Source organism: Marmota flaviventris, chromosome 4, assembly GCF_047511675.1.
Source record: "Marmota flaviventris isolate mMarFla1 chromosome 4, mMarFla1.hap1, whole genome shotgun sequence".
NCBI classification, from domain to species: domain Eukaryota; kingdom Metazoa; phylum Chordata; class Mammalia; order Rodentia; family Sciuridae; genus Marmota; species Marmota flaviventris.
In genome coordinates, this window is record NC_092501.1 from 36,363,970 (window position 1) to 36,384,479 (window position 20,510).

Sequence of the window (20,510 nt, forward strand, 5' to 3'; positions counted from 1 at the left end):
AGATGAAGAAGCTATTTCCTTCGTGATGTTCCCTTGGTTTTCTTCTCTCACTCTAGTTTGGTTTTCAGTTCCAACTTCCAAAAGAGAATTCTAAGTATTCCTACAAAGTATTCATAACATACAGTACTTTGAGAAAGTATATATTTAAAAGACATGTAAGGAGATATTGTGAAATCAGAAAATATTAAGATGTCAACAATTGCAAAATCTTTAAATTCTAAGGAGATTCAAGTTCCAAGTTCAAGAATAAAGATTCTTAAGATTCTTAGTTATGTTCAGGCTGATTACTGTGGCTCACACCTTGGGTAAACTGAGAACTTTGAACCATCCCAAAGTGGAAGTATGTAGACCAAAAGACAATCTTATTAGACAAGCAAAACATGTTCATTGTAGAAAACATAGAGAATATCAGGAAGATGAAAATATAAAAATGAAACACTCATCATTGCATGAGTCATTATATAGCTGTTATAGTTTAAATATGAGATGTCCTCCAAAAGCTCACATGTGAGAAAATGCAAGAGGATTCAGAGGTAAAATCGTTAAGCTTTAACTGATGTGAATTAACAAAGTATAACTGTTGGTAGGTAGAGTGTGGCTGGAGGAGGCGGTGACTGGGAATGTGTCTTTGGGGTTTACATTTTGTCCCTGGTGAGCAGAGCTTTCTCTCTACTTCTTGATTGCTGTGTCCTGAGCTACTCCTCTTCTACATCCTTCTATCTCACTTTGGGCCCAGAGCAATTGAGCTGGCTATCCATGGACTGTAATATCTGAAACCAAGAGCCCCGAACAAATTCTTTCCTCTCTGAGATTTTTTTGGTCAGGTCTTTTGGTCACAGTGAGAAAAAGCTGACTCAAACAATAACCATTAGTAATCTTTTAAAGTGTATTTTGTAGATGTTTTCATATACTTGAATTGCCAATAAAAATGAATTACATTCTGCATCCTTTTATAACTTCTTGCCATTCACTTAATAGTATATTTTCAGGTAAATGACAAAACATTAAAGAAATTTATATTTTGAGTTACTTAGCCAGTTTCCTGTTGTTGAATATTTAGATTTCTGTTTATCTCAATCATAAATAATTCCACAAAGAACAGACTTATGGGTGAATCTTTGTACACATCCTAAATTTAATTATGATAGATTTTTGAAATGAATTTGAGGGGTAAAGAAATACTTTTTGTTTTTGTTTTGTTTTGTTTTTTCATGACTGGGATTGAACCCAAGGGCATTCTACCACTGAGCTACATCTCTATACCTTTATATTTTTATTTTATTTTGAGAAAAGGGTCTCATTAAATGGATCAGGTTGGCCTTGATCTTGTGATCCTCCTGCCTCAGCCTCCCCAGGTGATGGGATTACAGGTGTGCACCAGTGTGACTGATTGGAACAGGAATATATTTTAAACTTTTCAAAATATTGCCAAATTTTCCTGAAATCTGGTATCAGCAATGTCTGAGGCTATTCATATCCACAGTGTGTTTATTTGAGTTCAAGGACACTATTTTCTCATCCTATCCTGTGCCACTCATACTGCCACAATATCCCATCAGCCTCAGAAAGATTCTTGGGTGGTTCAAAGCTCAGTGCTTGAAAATAAAGCTCATTTTCTTAGAAACCTTTCTTTTTCTCTGGTAGTAACTATGACTATCATGTAGTTCTTTTCAGATTTTCCCCAATCAGCGTACAATATTTTAATACAATTAGAGTATTTCATTTATAGACCGTTCTCACAATGGGTTACAATTTATGTTAAATCATGTGTAAAATTTCTTGATGAGAAAACTTTATAGTAAGAACAGATTTTGAGTGAAATGGTATTTGAACACAGTACTTAACCCTGCACAATTCAGATTATGCAAGAATTTGGTTAGGGGGAGAAATGCTTCAAAACACTTTTGTTTTTCTTTGAAGCTAGAAGTTACAACTGTTTAAATGCTCATTTTATTAAAATCAATTAGATTGTTAATTTCCCAGACACAGAGGGAAATGTGGAGAGGCAAAGTCGATTTTCAATCTATGGAGAAAATAATAGCCGTGCCATTTTTCAGGACTAGTTGTGGTAGTTGTCATCTGAACTCCTGAGCTGCCGACTCCAGCTAGATTCCTTATGGGTCTTTCTTCTTTTCTTCTGATTGTTTTTTTAAAGTAAAAGAGGAGAAATTACAAGAGGCAATTCGGCCTAAGAAAAGGAAAGGATTAAAAAAGAAAGGACTTTGTTTTGAAGCATTCACAAGACACCATGGAAAATTCCCAAGCCTTAAGAAGATCTCACTCCACCAACTCAAATAAGGATAAGTTCCCTTGGGAGATCCCTAAGACAGTGTGTTGGGGTAGGGAGCTATGAGAAAATGATGGTAGTTTTTTTTTTTTTTTTAAGCATAGGTTTCGCAAGCTGCATATCCTCGAAGAAATAACTTTCAAGATTTGAGGTGAATTCGTCAGACACAGTTTTTGCCCCTTCTCATTGTTTTATTAATTTTTAATTATGATAGATCTGGTACCTGACCACAAAATTGCATGTCCTACCATCTTTGCTGTGGATGAAGCATTTCTTCATGCAAATACATTCCAATCCAATACCTAAGGAAGCAGCTAATTTGACGTAGGACTTAACTGAACAGAGGAGGCTAAGTAGCCATGAGTAACTGGTCAACCTAACTTAGACTTAGTTTTCTGAGGCCACTGTCCTCAAATCATTCTATAAACAACTTTCCAAAACCACAAATGTATTTATAGTGTTTTCTCTTTACCCAAAAGTGTTTCCATCTTAGTTTTCAGTTGCTAAAACTGAAGATCAAAGACTGAATGGTAAATTTATAAAGAATCAAGGTTTATTCAGTTCATGGCTTTGAAGACTGGGAAGTTCAAGATAAGGTAGCTGTATCAGATGAGGTCCTTCTTACTGGTGGGGACTACATAGAATCCAAAGGCAGCAGTAGGCAAGACAGAACAAGCTAGCAGCTAACAAAGCCATACCTTGATAACCTATTAATCCATTAATCCATGGGCCATTTAACCCATTCATGAAAACAAAGCCCACATGACCCAGTCAACTCTTAAGGACCCTACCGGGTCCCACCTCTTATAATACCTAACAATAGGAATTAAGTCTCATCATGAATTCTAACACAGACATTCAAACCATAGCATATCTCTATTTTCAAAATTTCACAGTTCCCAACTTCAAACTAAAGCTATTTCTTGAATTATATTTCACTGAATTAAGCTTTAATTTATAAATCTTCCAGGAAAAAAAAAAGTATCTAAGAGCAATCAGATGAATAACAATTCAGGATCATTATGAAACATCTTTTTAAATCTAGTGTAAAAACAACTAGTGCATAAAATAAGCCCTTTTTCATTTCCAATTTATCCATAAAAGTAATTAATAAAAATAAATCACAAATGCAAACAATTTTTTTCCTTGGATGAATAAATCACTTTTCACCTGCAAAGTCATCTTTACTTCCTTGGTAGCTAAATCAAGGTGACACTGAAAAAAAAGACAAAGAACTATGCTGTTTTGAGTTCACGAGCTACCAAAGCGTGAACTACTTGATTTACTTGCTAGTGTTGCTGACTGTGATAATCCAATACCACTTAAAAGAAAAAGAGGTTTATCACAGAGATAGTCCTAGCAATCATCCCTTAAAGTGTACATTAAAATGTGTAAAGTTGTTTATTATTTAAGCTAGTAACAGTTCTGTAAAGCACTGTTTTTTTATGAGTTAATAAGCTCAGAGATGTTAAATTATTTGCCAGTGTCTGACAGTGTCAGATAAACTCAGGTATGGCTCCAACAGGTTATGGTTAATGAGTCACAGTAACTTTGCAACTGACCTTTCTATCATGTTACAGTTTTGTGCATGGTCACCCCCACATTCCTCTAAAAATTGAGATGTAATTTAGAATACAACCTAGTCCTTTCTTTCCATCCACTTGTCTATTTTTACCTACACTTATTTGGTAAATACTTAATATCATTACTGCATTTGCTACCAGAGAATCAAGAGGACATTGTATAAGCCTGACATCCAGAATCTCAATTTGATGAAAAAAAATACACAGATTTAAGAAAAAAAAAATAACTAAAGAGCTCAAAATAAATGTATGGGATGTCAGAAGGTATATATATATACATATATATACACACATACACTGTGGGAGACGAAAGGAGAGGATAACTAAATTAAAAAGAAAGGAACATCTTCAGCAAGGAGACACAATTTTGCTGGGTTTTGGAGTATGAGTAAGAGTTCACCACTATTGTCACTTCCTATTTTTTGCTTTTTATTAAATTTTATTTATCTATTTGCTTTTATTGATTTTATTTTTTAAATACATGACAGTGGAATGCATTGCAATTCTTATTACACATATAGATCATAATTTTTCATATCTCTGTATATAAAGTATGTTCACACCAACTCATGTCTTCATACATGTACTTTGTTTATAATGATGTCCATCACATTCCACCATCATTTCTAACCCCCTGTCCCCTCCTATACCCTCCCACCCCTCTGCCCTATCTATAGTTCCTCTATTCCTCCCATGCTCCCCCCTCCTATTCCATTTTGGGTCAATCACCTTATATCAGAGAAAACATTCAGCATTTGTTTTTTGGGTATTGGCTAACTTTACTTAGCATTATTTTCTCCAAAGCCACCCATTTACTTGAAAATGTCATGATTTTATTCTCTTTTATTGCTGAGTGATATTTCATTGTGTATATATGCCACATTTTTAACCCATTCATTTACTGAGGGACATCTAGATTGGTTCCACAGTTTAGCTATTGTGAATTGTGCTTCTATAAACATTAATGTGCCTGTGTCCCTATAGTACGCTGTTTTTAAGTCCTTTGGGTATAGATCAAGGAGATGATAGCTAGGTCAAATGGTGGTTCCTTTCACTGATTTCCATATTGGCTGCACCAATTTGCAGTTCCACCAGCAATGTATGAATGTGCCTTTTTCCCCACATCCTCACCAACACTTATTGTTGTTTATCTTCATAATAGCTGCCATTCTGACTGAAGTGAGATGATATCTTAGTTTTGATTTGTATTTCTCTAATTGCTAGAGATGATGAACATTTTTTTCTTTTTTTTTTTTTGCTTTGAGTTTCTGGTTTTTTTTTATTGGTTGTTCAAAACATTACAAAGCTCTTGACATATCATATTTCATACATTAGATTCAAGTGGGTTATGAACTCCCATTTTTACCCCAAATACAGATTGCAGAATCACATCGGTTACACATCCACATTTTTACATGAACATTTTTTTCATATATTTGTTAATTGATTGTATATCCTCTTCTGATAAGTGTCTGTTCATGTCCTTGGCCCATTTATTGATTGGGTTATTTGTTATTTTGGTGCTTAGCTTTTTGAATTCTTTATATACCCTAGAGATTAGTGCTCTATCTGATGTGTGAGGGGTAAAAATTTGCTCCCAAGATGTAGGCTTTCTATTCACCTCACAGATTGTTTCTTTTGCTGAGAAGAAACTTTTTAGTTTGAGTCCATCCCATTTATTGATTCTTGGTTTTAATTCTTGTGCCATAGGAGTCCTATTAAGGAAGTTGAGGCCTAATCTCACATGATGAAGGTTAGGGGCCTACTTTTTCTTCTATTAGACAAAGAGTCTCTGGTTTAATTCCTAGGTCCTTGATCTACTTTGACTTGAGTTTAGTGCCTGGTGAGAGATAGGGGCTTAATTTAATTTTGTTGCATATGGATTTCCAATTTTCCCAGCACCATTTGTTAAAGAGGCTATCTTTTCTCCAGTGCATGTTTTTGGCACCTTTGTCTAATATGAGATAATTGTAATTTTGTGGGTTAGTCTATATGTCCTCTATTCTGTACCATTGGTCTACCAGTCTGTTTTGGTGCCAATACCATGCTGTTTTTGTTACTATTGCTCTGTAATATAGTTAAAGGTCTGGTATAGTGATGCCACCTGCTTCACTCTTCCTGCTAAGGATTGCTTTAACTATTCTAGGTCTTTTATTTTTCCAGATGAATTTCATGATTGTTTTTTCTATTTCTATGAGGAATGCCATTGGAATTTTGATCAGAATTGCATTAAATCTGTATAGTTGGTGGTATGGTCATTTTGATAATATTAATTCTGCCTATCCAAGAGCAAGGTAGACTTTTCCATCTTCTAAGGTCTTCTTTGATTTCAAAGAAGGGTTTTTGTAGTTTTCATTGTATAGATCTTTCACCTCTTTTGTTAAGTTGTTCCCAAGTATTTTTTAAAGGCTATTGTAAATGGGGCAGTTTTCCTTTCTGAGGATTTGTCACTGATATACAGAAATGCCTTTGATTTATGGGTGTCGATTTTATATCCTTCTACTTTGCTGAATTCATTTACTAGTTCTAGAAGTATTCTAGTGGAGCTTTTTTTATTTTTTATTTTTATTATTATTATTATTATTATTATTATTATTATTATTATTATTATTTTATTCTGGGGATTGAACTCAGGGGCTCATGACAATTGAACCATATCCCCAGCCCTATTTTGTATTTTATTCAGAGACAGGGTCTTACTGAGTTGCTTAGGGCCTCACTCTTGCTGAGGCTGGCTTTGAACCCATGATCCTCCTGCCTCAACCTCCTGAGCTACTTGGATTATAGGTGTGTACCATAGTGCCCGGCCTACTTCTTGATTTTTAATAATCAAACAGGTAATTAGACAAGTTGGAAAGACCTTAAAAGAGTTGTATCTTTTGTTTCATCTTTTTTATATAAGCTGAATATTATAAATAGTTTGAATGTATTTCTTTTAGTTATTCAAAGAAAGGGATGAAGTTTTTGTTCTATATAAAATGTCTTAGAGTTCATCACATGGTATCAATTGATGGGCAAGAAAGGATTTCTTTCCTTGAAAAAAGATTGAAGGCTCTGAGTTTGAGCCAGAGTTTTTTGTTTGTTTGTTTGTTTGGGGGTTTGTGGTTTGTTTTGTTTTATTTGTCTTTTTGTGGCTCATTATAAGCAAATTCTGGTTTCTTAATGTCAGAATTGTCTAGCGTTAGGACTAAGGAGCACATTAAAGCAAGAAAGCAGAAGAAATATAGAGTTGTTTTAACCAGTTATATTCTGCCACATGTTTACTTTACTAACCATTCTGCATTATGGTTTTTGTTCTAAAAGATCAAAGTTTTTTTTAATTGATCTACTATGTGAGAGCTCCCAAACACCCAGGTCTGCTTCAAATTTCTCAGGTACTGCAATGAACTTCACAATGTAAATACATAATGAATATAAGTTGATTAAATAGGACATCCTAACCCAACATCCCTACTGAATTTGCATACTCAGATTTACCCACCCTGCCACCTTTTGTCAAAAGAAATATCCTCTGGGTGCATTCACCCTAAACATTCAAATTTCAACTCAGATGAAGTTTATCCACTAGGAAACTGATATCACCATACATAATGTTATTCACTATATGTATTAGAGATTAACAGAAGAAAATATTGACAACTAGTCATTTGTGACAAAGCTGGGCTAGTAATGAAGGTTAAAACTATAAAGGTGAATTCTGAATTTGGGAGATTAACGTAGATTTCTCTGCGCATCAAATTTCTGGTACTATTCTGAGTATCACGACCTTGACTTTTCTTCCAGTAAGTAATTCAGCTCTAGAAAGCTTAGTTTTCTTCTAGATCAAAAAGAAACAAGGATACTTTCCCTATTCAACTGTCAATGAGTTTGGTTGACAAAGTGATGAGACTTACTCTAGTAAAATAACATGGGAAGAAGAAACCTCAGGAGACTAAAAGCAATGGGTTTTGTGTGTTTGGGACCAATCACAGCAAATATGATGACTTACGCCAGACAGTGATCATAACTATCTCTCATCTGGGTAAATCTAAGCAATAGATTTGTATATATAAGACTAGAGATGCATTAAAACAGTGAAAGTGTTTTACTGCATTATATTTTTACAGGAAAAACAATTTCAAGCATATTTTTCCTCAATAACCATATCACTTGTATTTTTAAAAAGGCGAATTTATCATATACATAATACTAGTGACCACTCAGGGACTCTTAGTTAGCTTTATTTCTGAAAATAGCCTATAATATTGCATTCATGAAGGAAAACCAAACCTGATGACATTTTATTGGCAGTGGCACAAATGTACTGTTAACAATGATTTAAGGATCAGTGTGGTCATGGTTTATACATCTCTTTGAACACAACTTACAACATTAAATAAGGTAATAAATAGCATTGTGCTAAATACTTCATGCTTCATTTAATCCTCACAACAACTTTTATAGTTGGTTTGTATTGCAGATGAGGAACCCAAGGTTCAGAGAAGTCAAGAGACTCACTTGGGAACATACAGGTGGTACATTTGGTTCAGACAAGCATAGAATTCAAACAAACTGCTGAGTCTTTGCCCTAACCAATAGTCTATCAAATCTAGCCTTAAGTTTCTGTTATATATGCACTTGACTTATCCCTTCCACTAGACTGCAAGGTCTTGGTAATTATGAATCAATTCTCACCTTGTTCCTTCAAAATTATTGCCATAATGCCCTGTAAGAATGTATTCCACTGAGCTTTAGCAGAAAAGAAAGGGTGTGGGGTGGGGGAGGCAGAAAAAAGAGAGGGAGGGATGGAAGAAGGAAGAAATAAAGGACAGAAGAGGAAGGCACAAAGGTAGGGAGAGGACCAGTAGACTAGCAGAGAGAAGGAAAAAAACAGACACTTCAAATTCAATACTTGAGTTCTAACTTATCTCAGCCAACTCTGGTAATAAGATGCGTCCTTGCACAGAAATGGCTAACATCTCTCCTGATTTACACATAAAAGGATTTATTGCTATTCTCGCCTCTGTAAAGCAATGTAAGATCAACAGGATTAGTGGCATTATATTGTGCTCTCCACAGAGTTTAATGCCATTTCAGGCTGTTAAAAATTTATAGAAACAAATAAGAGAGTCCAATATCAGCCAAAGCTCTAATCCCCTCCAAGTGAAGAATAGCTCCTGGGTTGCCATTTCCTTTGGAAATATAAACCCAGGTGATTGCAGTTAGCCTTTCCCTTGAGCCACGGCTGTAGAAGGGCTGGCTCGGCTGGTGTGGAGGAGCATCTGAAGTCAGTAGGGTATATAGGTCAGCCCCAGCTCTTCATTAAGTCTGTAAGCATATAGGGAAAGAAGTGCAGGGGTGACAGAGAGCCAGCTTGTCCTCCCCTAGGGTGAAAGGATCTTGGAGACAAAGAAAGTGAAATCATCCTATGAATATTAAAATACAAACTCATCCCATGAGAGTGGATAGGCAGAGTCCGTGGAGGAGGCGCAACGGCTTCTAAACCATGAATATTTATTCATTCACCCTTTCATTTATGCATTCCTAAGTTTTTTTAAAAAATGTACATCTATTAGAAAGGAAATTCATTAGCAGTGGTAGCACAGAAAACCAAGTTTTTCTCAGATAAATATTCACAGTATTCTACCATAGTTCCTATTCTAGAAAGCAGGCTCTCTGTCTCCAAAACTCTGATCCAGAGCAATTTCACCCTGTCATGGAAAGAGATGCACCAGGCCCCTCCAACATGCAGTTCTTTGCATTCTGTCTCCTGATCATTCATTGTTGGGTCTATGGCTCAGAGAATCTATTCAAAAATGAACATATTTTATATACCATTAAAGAAGAAAAAGCAACTCCAAATTTACTATGTTATGTTTTTTGTTACAGTAATTTTTTTTTAATTTTAAAGTGCTGGTTTAGGCTTTATTTTGTGTACCTTCTTTTTACCCATGACTTCCCCCTAATCTACTCCCTGTATTTCTCCATACTGCTTTTTGCCTCAGAAGGCTGACTGAATGAGCTGTCTCAGCAGGAAGACACCTTCCTCAGACCTTTGGGCCTCCATGAGATTTCAGGATGCACACAAAGTCACCATCTTTTACATGCAATAGAAAAACATTCCTGTTCCCTGTGTTGCCATTTACACTGATGTGTAGAAGTAAATATGGGTGATACAGCTGTTGCCCTAGCAGATACCAAGTCAGTGGCACTCGACTAGACTAATAGACCTAGTTGCCTACACTGACCAAGACTCATTAAAATTAAAAAAAAGATATCTTAATTTATGAATATGCATGATTGTTTAAGCATCAAAAACATCTCATGAAAATAGAAGGGAGACCAGTAGAATAGAGGAAGGAGACCAGGGAGAGGGAAGAGGAAGGATAGAGAATGTTTTGGGGAATGAAATTCACCAAATTTTGTTATGTACATGGTCAAGTATGTAACAACAAATCCCACTCCTCTGGATGACTATAAGGCACCAATAAAAATCACCGTAACCTGGATTAACTTTATTCTGTCTCAACCCATGAATCCATGTCCTTTCAACTTTCCACGTAATGCCATGGGAGGATGCAGAAAGCACTACTGCCACATGCCACACAGATGGTTGCCTCCAAAAGAAAGCACTTACAGGATTGTTCAAGCTGCCAGTGAACTACCTGTTTTTGTCATCAAACAACCATTCAGAAAGAAGACTAACAGACACATTATGGTTACACAGAATTAGGTATTTGGCAGATTTTTTTTATCAAAAATAATGCAAGTCTGTCACGTCAAGGAAGACAACTGACAGTATTTTTGTTGCCAATAATAAATTTATGCTTTCAAGCAATCATTTGAATTCTTGAAAACTTGTATTAACAAATGTGATTTTTTATATTACCAAATGTTTTATTTCAATAATTGGTTGATCTGCATAATTCATCAAACAGTATCTTCCAAATGACCTAAGCATCAAGCTATAAAATCAAGCATGAGTAAAACATGCACTCAAAATACAAGGCAGATCAAATGTCAAATGGATTTTAATGTAATCAGGGGTGATGGTTTGTATATATATATATATATATGGAATGCATTGCAATTCTTATTACATATATAGAGCACAATTTTTCATATCTCTGGTTGTGTACATAGTATACTCACACCAATTTGTGTCTTCATACCTGTACTTTGGATAATAATGATCATCACATTTCCACCATCATTAATTACCCCATACCCCCTCTCTTCCCCTCCAACCCCTCTGCCCTATCTAGAGTTCATCTATTTCTCCCATGCTCCCTCTCCCTATCCCACTATGAATCAGCCTCCTTATATCAAAGAAAACATTCAGCATTTAGTTTTTTGGGGGATTGACTAACTTCTTCTCTAACTCAATCCTTTTACCTGAAAATGCCATGATTTTATTCTCTTTTGTTGCTGAGTAATATTCCATTGTGTATATATGCCACATTTTTTATCCATTCATCTATTGAAGGGCATCTAGGTTGGTTCCACAGTTTAGCTATTGGGAATTGTGCTGCTATAAACACTTATGTGGCTGTGACCCTGTAGTATGCTGTTTTTAAGTCCTTTGGGTATAGACTGAGGAGAGGGAAAGCTGGATCAAATGGTGGTTCCATTCCCAATTTTCGAAGAAATCTCCATACTGTTTTCCATATTGGCTGTACCAATTTGCAGTCCCACCAGCACTTTATGAGTGTACCTTTTTACCACATCCTCGCCAACACTTATTGTTTTTTGTATGCATAATAGCTGTCATTCTGACTAGAGTGAGATGAAATTTCAGAGTGGTTTTCATTTGCATTTCTCTAATTGCTAATGATGATGAACTTTTTTCATGTATTTGTTGATTGATTGTACATCGTCTTCTGAAAAGTGTCTCTTCAGGTCCTTGGCTCATTTATTGATTGGGTTATTTGTTTTTTTCCCTTGATTTATTTATATGCCCTAGAGATTCGTGCTCTATCTGATTTGTGAAGGGTAAAGATTTGCTCCCAAGATGTAGGCTCTCTATTCACCTCACAGGTTGTTTCTTTTGCTGAGAAGAAACTTTTTAGTTTGAGTCCATCCCATTTATTGATTCTTGATATTAATTATTCTGCCACAGGAGTCTTATTAAGGAAGTAAGGAAGTTGGTGCCTAATCCCACATGATGGAGATTAATGGTTTGGATCTTGAATGTTGCTCCAAGGCCCATGTGTTGAAGGATTGGTTCCCTGCCTGTGGCACAATTAGAGGTGGTGGAGCCTTTAAGAGGTGGAGCCTAGTGCAAGGAAGCTAGGTCATTTGGAAAGTGCCCCTGAAGGGGATTTTGGGACTTTGGCCCCTCCTCTTCTTCTTGCTTTGCTTCCTGACTGCCTTCATTTTGTACTTTCACCATAATGTACTATGCTGACACAAGTCCAAAGCTAACAGGGCCAAGTGACCATAGCATGAGACATCAGAGACCAAGAGCCAAAATAAAACTCTCCTCTGCTTAAGTTGATTTACCTCAGGTATTTGTCTCATCAACAGAAAACCAAGTAACACACCAAATACAAAACGTGCATTGATATAGTTTCAGATTCTGTATTATACTAACCTTTAAGAAAGTACTCATCAAGCATTAGTGTATCTAAAAAGAATATCCATGACTATTTGAGCAGGTACATAAAATACCCCTATTTTCCAACTGTTTAGCTCTATGAAGCCAGATTTTGTTCCTACACTTCAACCAAAACAGTATATCACAGTATTTTTAATTAAGAAGCCAACATAAGCTCCACTTGTTTTCTATTAAACCAAACATTGAAGAGATTTTTTTCAAACACATAAAACAACTCCTCTGTACCCACAACTTTTAAATATGTACTTTTTATTAAGAAATGTCACTTTTCTTAACATGGTATGGCTTTTTAATTATCTTTAATTGAATTAATAACTTTTCTAGTTTCTTGGACTTCATTTCCAATATGGTAAATATCAGTAGAGACAAGCCACAAAAACAAAAGTTCTTTGGGGGTCTTCAATAAATTTTAAAAGTGTAAAAGAATCTGAGACCAAGAAGTTTGATGGATTATACTAAAGGACTCTCTTACTTCTGGCTTCTAATGGGGTTTGACCAGTGGGGAAACTCAGATAGAGATAAGAGAGAGAAAAGTTGGTGGGACTATTTATTCATTTGGGTGGTTTTATCCCTTCTACTCTTATAGCTACAGCCTGCTCCAGGCTTTCCTTGTTTCAAAACTCTCTCCCTCTGGCTTCTAGTAGCATCCTGACCCCCACTTTCTGCCTGGAAGTTGAAAAAGGCCTTGCTGTTATCGTTCTTGGTCAGAGCCCAATCTCACTATTCCTGTTTCCTTATTGCATGTTTAGTTTCCTGTTGGGTCTTAGCTGCTAGAGACTGATTTAAGCGGGTTTTTTTTTATACACATGAAAAATATAAATCATTTCTAAAATTCCTTCACAGTACAAACCTGCTTCTTCCCCTTCACTCTTGTCTGAGAATCACTGATGTTCTTTTCTGTCCTCCATGAACACAGTGAGTTGACATTTCTTAAGAGTGATTCATGTTAGTCTCTGGGATTTTCTCCCAAGGTGCTGATTCATTTTATAAGTTTTGATACTGGTACTTTTGATTTTGTGTATATGCAGGCTTAAATAAGTTACATCTCTGTTACAGTCTGACCAACAGCGATGGTAAGATACCATTAGCCAATATATGTCGCAATCCTGAAGATGATAAAGTGTGATAATATGTATGCCTTAGAATCAATGAAATGTAGTAGTTAACTACCATGCTCTGCAAGTACCTCCTAGTTATTTAGTTTGTCATGAAGCTTCATCCACTCTCAAATCCTTCCATTGTTGAATCCCCTGTCCCAGGCACAGCCCAAAGCCACCATGCAGATTGTCCAACCCTGAGGCATTCACACATAGGAACTGACTTTTCAGACTCCACCACATAATCCCTAGTCCTGGGACAGACTGCAGAATAAGATTCACCTTTAGATTGTTGTCAGTTTTAGCTTAGTGTCTCTTTATTTCTCTATCCTTCTTTAAAAAACAAGTACGTTGGCTGGGCATAGTGGTGCAATCCTGTAATTCGAGCAGTTCAGGAGGCTGAGGCAGGAGGATGTCGAGTTCAAAGCCAGGCTCAGCAAAAGCAAGGCACAAAGCAACTCCATGAGACCCTGTCTCTAAATAAAATACAAAATAGGGCTGGGGATGTGGCTCAGTTGTCAAGTGCCCCAGAGTTTAATCCCTGGTACCACCTCCCCCCAAAAAGTCACTCTGAACAGCCAGTACAGCTACTGTTTTTCATTAAATTCATTCTGTTTACCTCAAGCCCTGTAATCATAATCAGTTTGCTACTGCAGCTTTCCAACCTCAGTCACCTTCTCTCCAAAGCCCTGCAATTCTAAAATGCCAAATCCTTGTTTCCAATTTTTGTCAGTACGCTGCTCATCCATCATAAAGCCATCATCCACAAAGCCCTCTTTGGCATCAACATGCCTAAATTCTTTTTTGCACAGGGAAGGAAGGAATATAGATACTTGTGGATTATATGTGTGTGCATAATGCAACAAAAAGCAACGTTGTTTCTAACATTTAGTCAGTGCTTACCAGGCATCATTTTTTATCATGCTGAGAACTGATATATAGTGTTAGCATATAATCCTATAAAAGAAAAAAATAACTAATGATAAACTCTGAGGTCAAGAGAGGTTAATGATTCATTCAAAATCACATAGCTAATGGATTCAGCAGGCGGGACTGAGCCTGTGTTTCTGGCTGCAGAGGGTAAAGGGGAGGGTTTTTATCTTTTGTGCTGAATATTTACTAAACTTACTTTGGACAAGACAATGTCTAGGCACTGAGAAGGAGATACACAACAGATCCATCCTACAAATAGCTTATATACCAGCAGGGAAAAACAGATCTGTATATATATAATAATAATAGCACCTGGGAGAATGCAATCTGCACTCAATGAGCTCCAAATAAAACACTGATAGAGCACAGAGGACAATGCCAACTGAAAGGAGTAGGCTTCAAGGAGGAACTGGCATTTGAACTGCGCTTGAGTGATGGGTAGACTATAATGAGAAAGCTGTAAAAGAAGCAGAAAGTAGGCTGAATGCCTAGGGGTCTCGGGGAGCGAAGAAGAGGACGCCAAGAAAGAAAGAGCTATTCATTACCACCTGTCACTATTTGTGATTCTGCTTCTCAGATTCATGGGAAGCCCAAAGTCAGAACTCGGAAAGGGCAGCCCCTTCCTCGCAGCAGTCCACCCGGTCAGACTGTTAGGGGCTGATATTCCTCAGTGACCTGCAGCTATGCCCCAGCACCTGGAGGCTGTCAATGAATTCTTAAAAGGTTTCTCCTGTCTCTTTGCTTGCAGTCCCCCACTTCAGCTTGCACTCTGGCTGTCATTTCATTCTTCACACTTGCCCGGTCCCAAAGAGGTAAACTGCACTGAACAATGCAGTTATCACCACAGACTGTCAGAACAGCCAGACCCTGCAGGATCCCTGGGACCAAGGGGTCAAAAGTCTTTTACAAAGAAAAATGGCCACAGTGAATTTCACACACACACACACACACACACACACACACACACACACATATTTCAACAATTAAAAAAATAAACAAATAGAAGGAAGACCAGTAGAGTACAGGAAGAGGAAGAGGGGAAGGGAGGGGGGAGGGAAATAGAAAGCAGAGGGATTGAAGTGTTACAAATTATATTCCACGCATGTATGACTATGTCAAAATGAACCCCACTATTATGATAATAAAAACATTTATTTAAAAAAAAAGAAAAAGTAAAAAATCTGGAAGCCTATGGGCAACTTTGACCCACTCTGCTAAGCATGCATGGAGCTCTGGAGACAGGAATGCACCCCAAAGCCATTATTCACCTCGCTTTGTCTTACATCCAGAGCTTTATGCACTCACTTCCTCACAGGGTTCTTTAGGCCCCTGAAGGAACTGACTTTTTATTCCTGAACTGATCAGCACTTGGCTTTTAAAACAAGGAAACTAACATGCAAAAGCCTTGACCAAAGAAACACAGCTGGCTAATAGCAAAGTGAAAATTAGAGCCCAGAATCTGCTCTCATTCGGGTGATTTTTCCCAGCTAATCCATACCTCCTTTCAGCCTTGCAAACAAAGCAGGAGCTTATAGGATTTGCAGAGAAACCCCAACAACAATATTCAAATGGCTATAGATTTTATGAGAGAAATCAACTAATCTATATATGTTTCTCCTTCTGCCTATGTCAGCTTTACATCCTATTGATATTAGTCACTTAACTTTGTCTACTGGTATCCAGTTGTATTCCCCCCAAAAAATGATTTAAATTATCTTCCAAAGACATCTAAAATACATCAAGATAAGATTAGAAGTAGGTAAGTAAGAGAAAGCAAGGGAATAAAATCATAAAGAAGTAAGAGCTGGGAATGGTGGCACAAGCCTGTAATTTCTGCTCTTCTTGAGGCTACTCAGGAGGGTTGTAAACCGAAGGCCAACTTTGGCAATTAGAGAAATTCTGTCTCAAAATAAATTTTTTAAAGGGTTGAGAGTATAGCTGAGTGGTAGAGTTTTCCTAGCATGCCTGAGGCCCCAGATACAATCCCCAGTGCCACCCAAACCCACAAAATAAGAGGAAGAAAGAGAAAGCAGGCAGGCAAGAAAAATAGTAAAGAAATAAAATCAAGCTGGGAATAAGGCTGATATAAAACACATATCATCGTGAAGTACTATTTGTTTGCCATAGGCAGGTGACATATTTGCCCTCAATTTTTCCAACAGTCAATGTTATTTCTAGTTCATTATATAGTTCTGCTTCTCAAAGATAAAATCAAACTATTTGTCAAGAAGAAAAACCACGGCTTTTCATGATGAAGCCACAAGTCGAACTCAGGGGCCTGGGTGATGTAATGAGCCAGGCCCGCAGAACTCTCCAAGAGACGTTTTTTGATTTTCATTTGGTGACTGCACTGCAGAATTTACTTAAGTTATTCCATGACTCCTAACCTGTGCACGCAAATCCCTGAGGAAGCCTGAAGTTTTTGCAAGGATTTCAGATGCAGTGCCCATAAATTAATTTCTTGAATAATTGTCTGACTCCCTGAAGATAGGAAAAATGTTAAAATATGTGTAGATGCTGTGGTTTTTATAAAATATACTTAATTTAAATTTGACAGAGGGCTTATGGAGTTTTATTTTCTCATTCTGTATTTGACAATAGACATTAAAAGCGTAATTATTGCCAAGGGGTGACGGTGGGGTGTCAGGCTCCTTACACTTATGATGTGGAAAAAAACCTTACTTCCAAAGGCTGGACCCACATAAGCAAGTGGCTATTTGCAGGCACAATCCATTCTGAAATGGTTATTTTCAATAAGTGCTAATTTTATTATCTGCCTGTTATAAGAAATCCAGAAGCACTTATCTGGAAAATTTAATAGATGAGATAGATTGTCTATTCTTTCATCCTTTTTGTATACATATTTCTCTCTTAAGAGTTCTAATAGAGCACAAAAGAATTCAGATTGGTAACCCTTGATGAATATCTGGCTTGGGGCACTTTCCTCTTGCTACTTAAATGTGAAACTCTGTGTCTCAACCAGCAGCTAAGCTCGAGAATCAGTTAAAAGTTTTTTTGTGTGTAAAATTTGAGAAGCCTAATATGGATAAAAATCTCACTCTATTCTAAAGAAGGACTCAGGCACTATGTGGAAATAAAATTATGTTTTTCTTCATCTTCAACCTGTTTCCTCCTAACTTACCCCACAGAATAAAAAGCAATTCTTGGGGCTGGGGTTGTGGCTCAGTGGCAGAGCGCTTGCCTCACACACGTGAAGCACTGGGTTTGATCCTCAGCACCACATTAAAAATAAGTAAATATAATAAAGATATTTTTAAAAAGAAAGAAAAGCAATTCATATTCCACAAGGATCCAAATAGCATGGTCAAAATTAAAATTTCTTTAACCCAGCCAAAAGAATCCAGATACCTTCTCAATCATTTTAAAATGTTATTCATAGCAAGACTAATTTTGAGGTATATGATTTTTTGCTACTCATTCCATGAAAAAAAAATGACTGTGTCAAGACCACTAAGTGAGGTAACTTGGTATGTGAAATTATTAAATAAGAACTGATTAAAAATTTGTGGCTCTCTACAAACTGTTTTCCATTTTAGCATACTAAATATGCAGTCTTTTTCTTCTGCAATAATTAGATGACATGTCATGTTGTCTACTAAGATATCTCTTAGATTGTGTTATTGAAATTGTAAGAGCTTTATATAAAAGAAGACTCATCCCAATGTGTTATCAAATGATAAGAAACTAATTAAAATGAAGAAAAATCAGGACATAGTCATGCTTTATCTCACTGGAAAAGCTTGCCTCTTAGATGAAGGGGCACCTCTATTCTGAGTCTTGCAGAAGATTTTGTTTCAGATTCTACAAAAGCATCAGTAGATAAGGCATGGACAGGAGGGAAAGTAAGGGGTTTTGAAATGATTTAACCAAATTTTTTGCTCACAAACCAAAAGTCAATGCAAGACCAATAAAAAGACAAATAATTTCATATTATTCCTGATATCTTCCTGCACAAAATAAATACATCTCTACATAACAGCAATGGCTAAACTCTACTGCCTTCTTATCTAAGAAACTCAAACTTACATCTGGTCAAGAAATAAATTGGTAATTATTTTGGATGGAATGTCTTTTAATCAACTGGTTTTATGTAAGCACTGAAATGTTTATCTTTTCAAAAAATTTTAGTCTATTTATACTCTGGACCTCATGGAATCGTGCTACATCTATAATTTGCTCAAGCTGAATAAGTTAGCAAGGAGCATGACCCACCATTCTGCAAGTATGCTGAACAATTTAGGCCGGTACAGCAGTATTTTGTGGGTGATTAATTTGAGCATCATGGTCACATATACTGGGGAGGAAGAGCCAATTGGAAGTTACATAACTCACTTCAGAAGGACTTTAGAACTGTGAGGCAGAACTTCCATCATCTGGAGTACAGTCAGAGGTTACTATTTCCAACGTGATTATTATTTCCTATCTCTTGCTTCCCTTGCTCTTATCAAAAATACAGCACTACTACAATGAGGTACCGCTTCAGACTACTAGGATGACTATTGAACAACAAATAATGAGAGTTGGTGAGGGCATGGGAAAATTGGAACCCTTGTGAATTGCTTATGGGAAGGTAAAAATGGGATGGACACTACGGAAGACAGTTTCTGCTTAAGTTAAACACTGAACTATCTTGTGGCCAGCAATTCTACTTCTGAGCATATGCTGCAAAGAACTGAAAATACAGACTTGAACAAACACTTTGTATGCCCTACAGAGTGGATGAACCTTGAAAACATGCTAAGTGAAATAAATCAAACTCAAGAGGACACATATTGCATGACTCCAGTTACGTGAGTTTCCTAAAGCAGGAAATTTCTTAGAGACTGAGAGTAGAATAGAAAGTACTAGAAGCTGAGGGAAAGAGGGAATGGGGAGTTATGTCTAAAGGGTACAGAGTCCCTGTTTGAAATGATGAAAATTTTCTGGAAATGGAAGATGATGATAATTAAACCATTTTGGGAATGTACTGAATGCCATTGAGTATGGCCACTTAAAATGGCTGAAATGGTAAATTTTATGTTATGTATATTTTACTATAATTCAGTGAAAGCACCCCAAAAAATCCCTGAAGAAAATTCTGGAAACCCTGGCAAATCTGTGAGAACAGGCATATCCTTGACAGGAAGCTCTGTGAGGTTCCCTGGGTGGTGATTTCAGGAAGACACTGATAGGCTCAGTAGTCATAAGTAAGGTATTTTAAATAAATGGCTTGAATTTTGTATCAGTGAAAATTGGTGGGGTGATGGGCTTCTTGTGCTATGATGTGGAAAAAAATAAAAACCTGTTTCAAAGGCGAGCTCCACAGGAGCAAGTGGCTATTTGCAGGCACATTCATTGGTTAGGGGTTTGGTTGAGTTATAAAAGAATTAGGATATGAGAGTATGCACCAGATAGAATAATTTAAGTTTCTAAGACTCTTGAACATTATTGATTAAAATCCTGGGAATTTGGAACACTGGGAACAGGTTATCTCGGAATAGCACCTAAACTTCCCAGCCCCAATCCCAGAAAATTTGACTCTAAATAAAAAATTATAATATTGGTTGATAGCCTTTATTAAGGAGTTACTTTGGCCAAAGCAAAAGCCTTTGGTCATTTCTGAAGATACTGGTAGCAAGTGTCTGGATCTACAGGGAAGTTCTCTGCTACCATCCAATCCTGTGCCCAGGAGAGACCACCCCAGCACTCATACCAGTGGCCACCCTATTACATCCCTGCCATGGACAAAAGAGCTATGTTTTCTCTGACTTCCTCACTTCTCTGTCCCATTTTGGGGTTGGGGACAGAGTAGAAACCCAGAAGTGGTGACAAGAAAGCCTGAAAAAGTACAACTGAAGTCCTGGCTACTGTGTTTTCCTTGGCCATGACAAAAGATGCTTCCTGGTAAGACACCAGACAAATAAGAACCTAGTGACTCCCTCCAGAGTACACAAGCATCCTTGTGCTGGTGCATGTTAAAGAAATTTGCCACCCATGTGATTACTCCCCTTCTT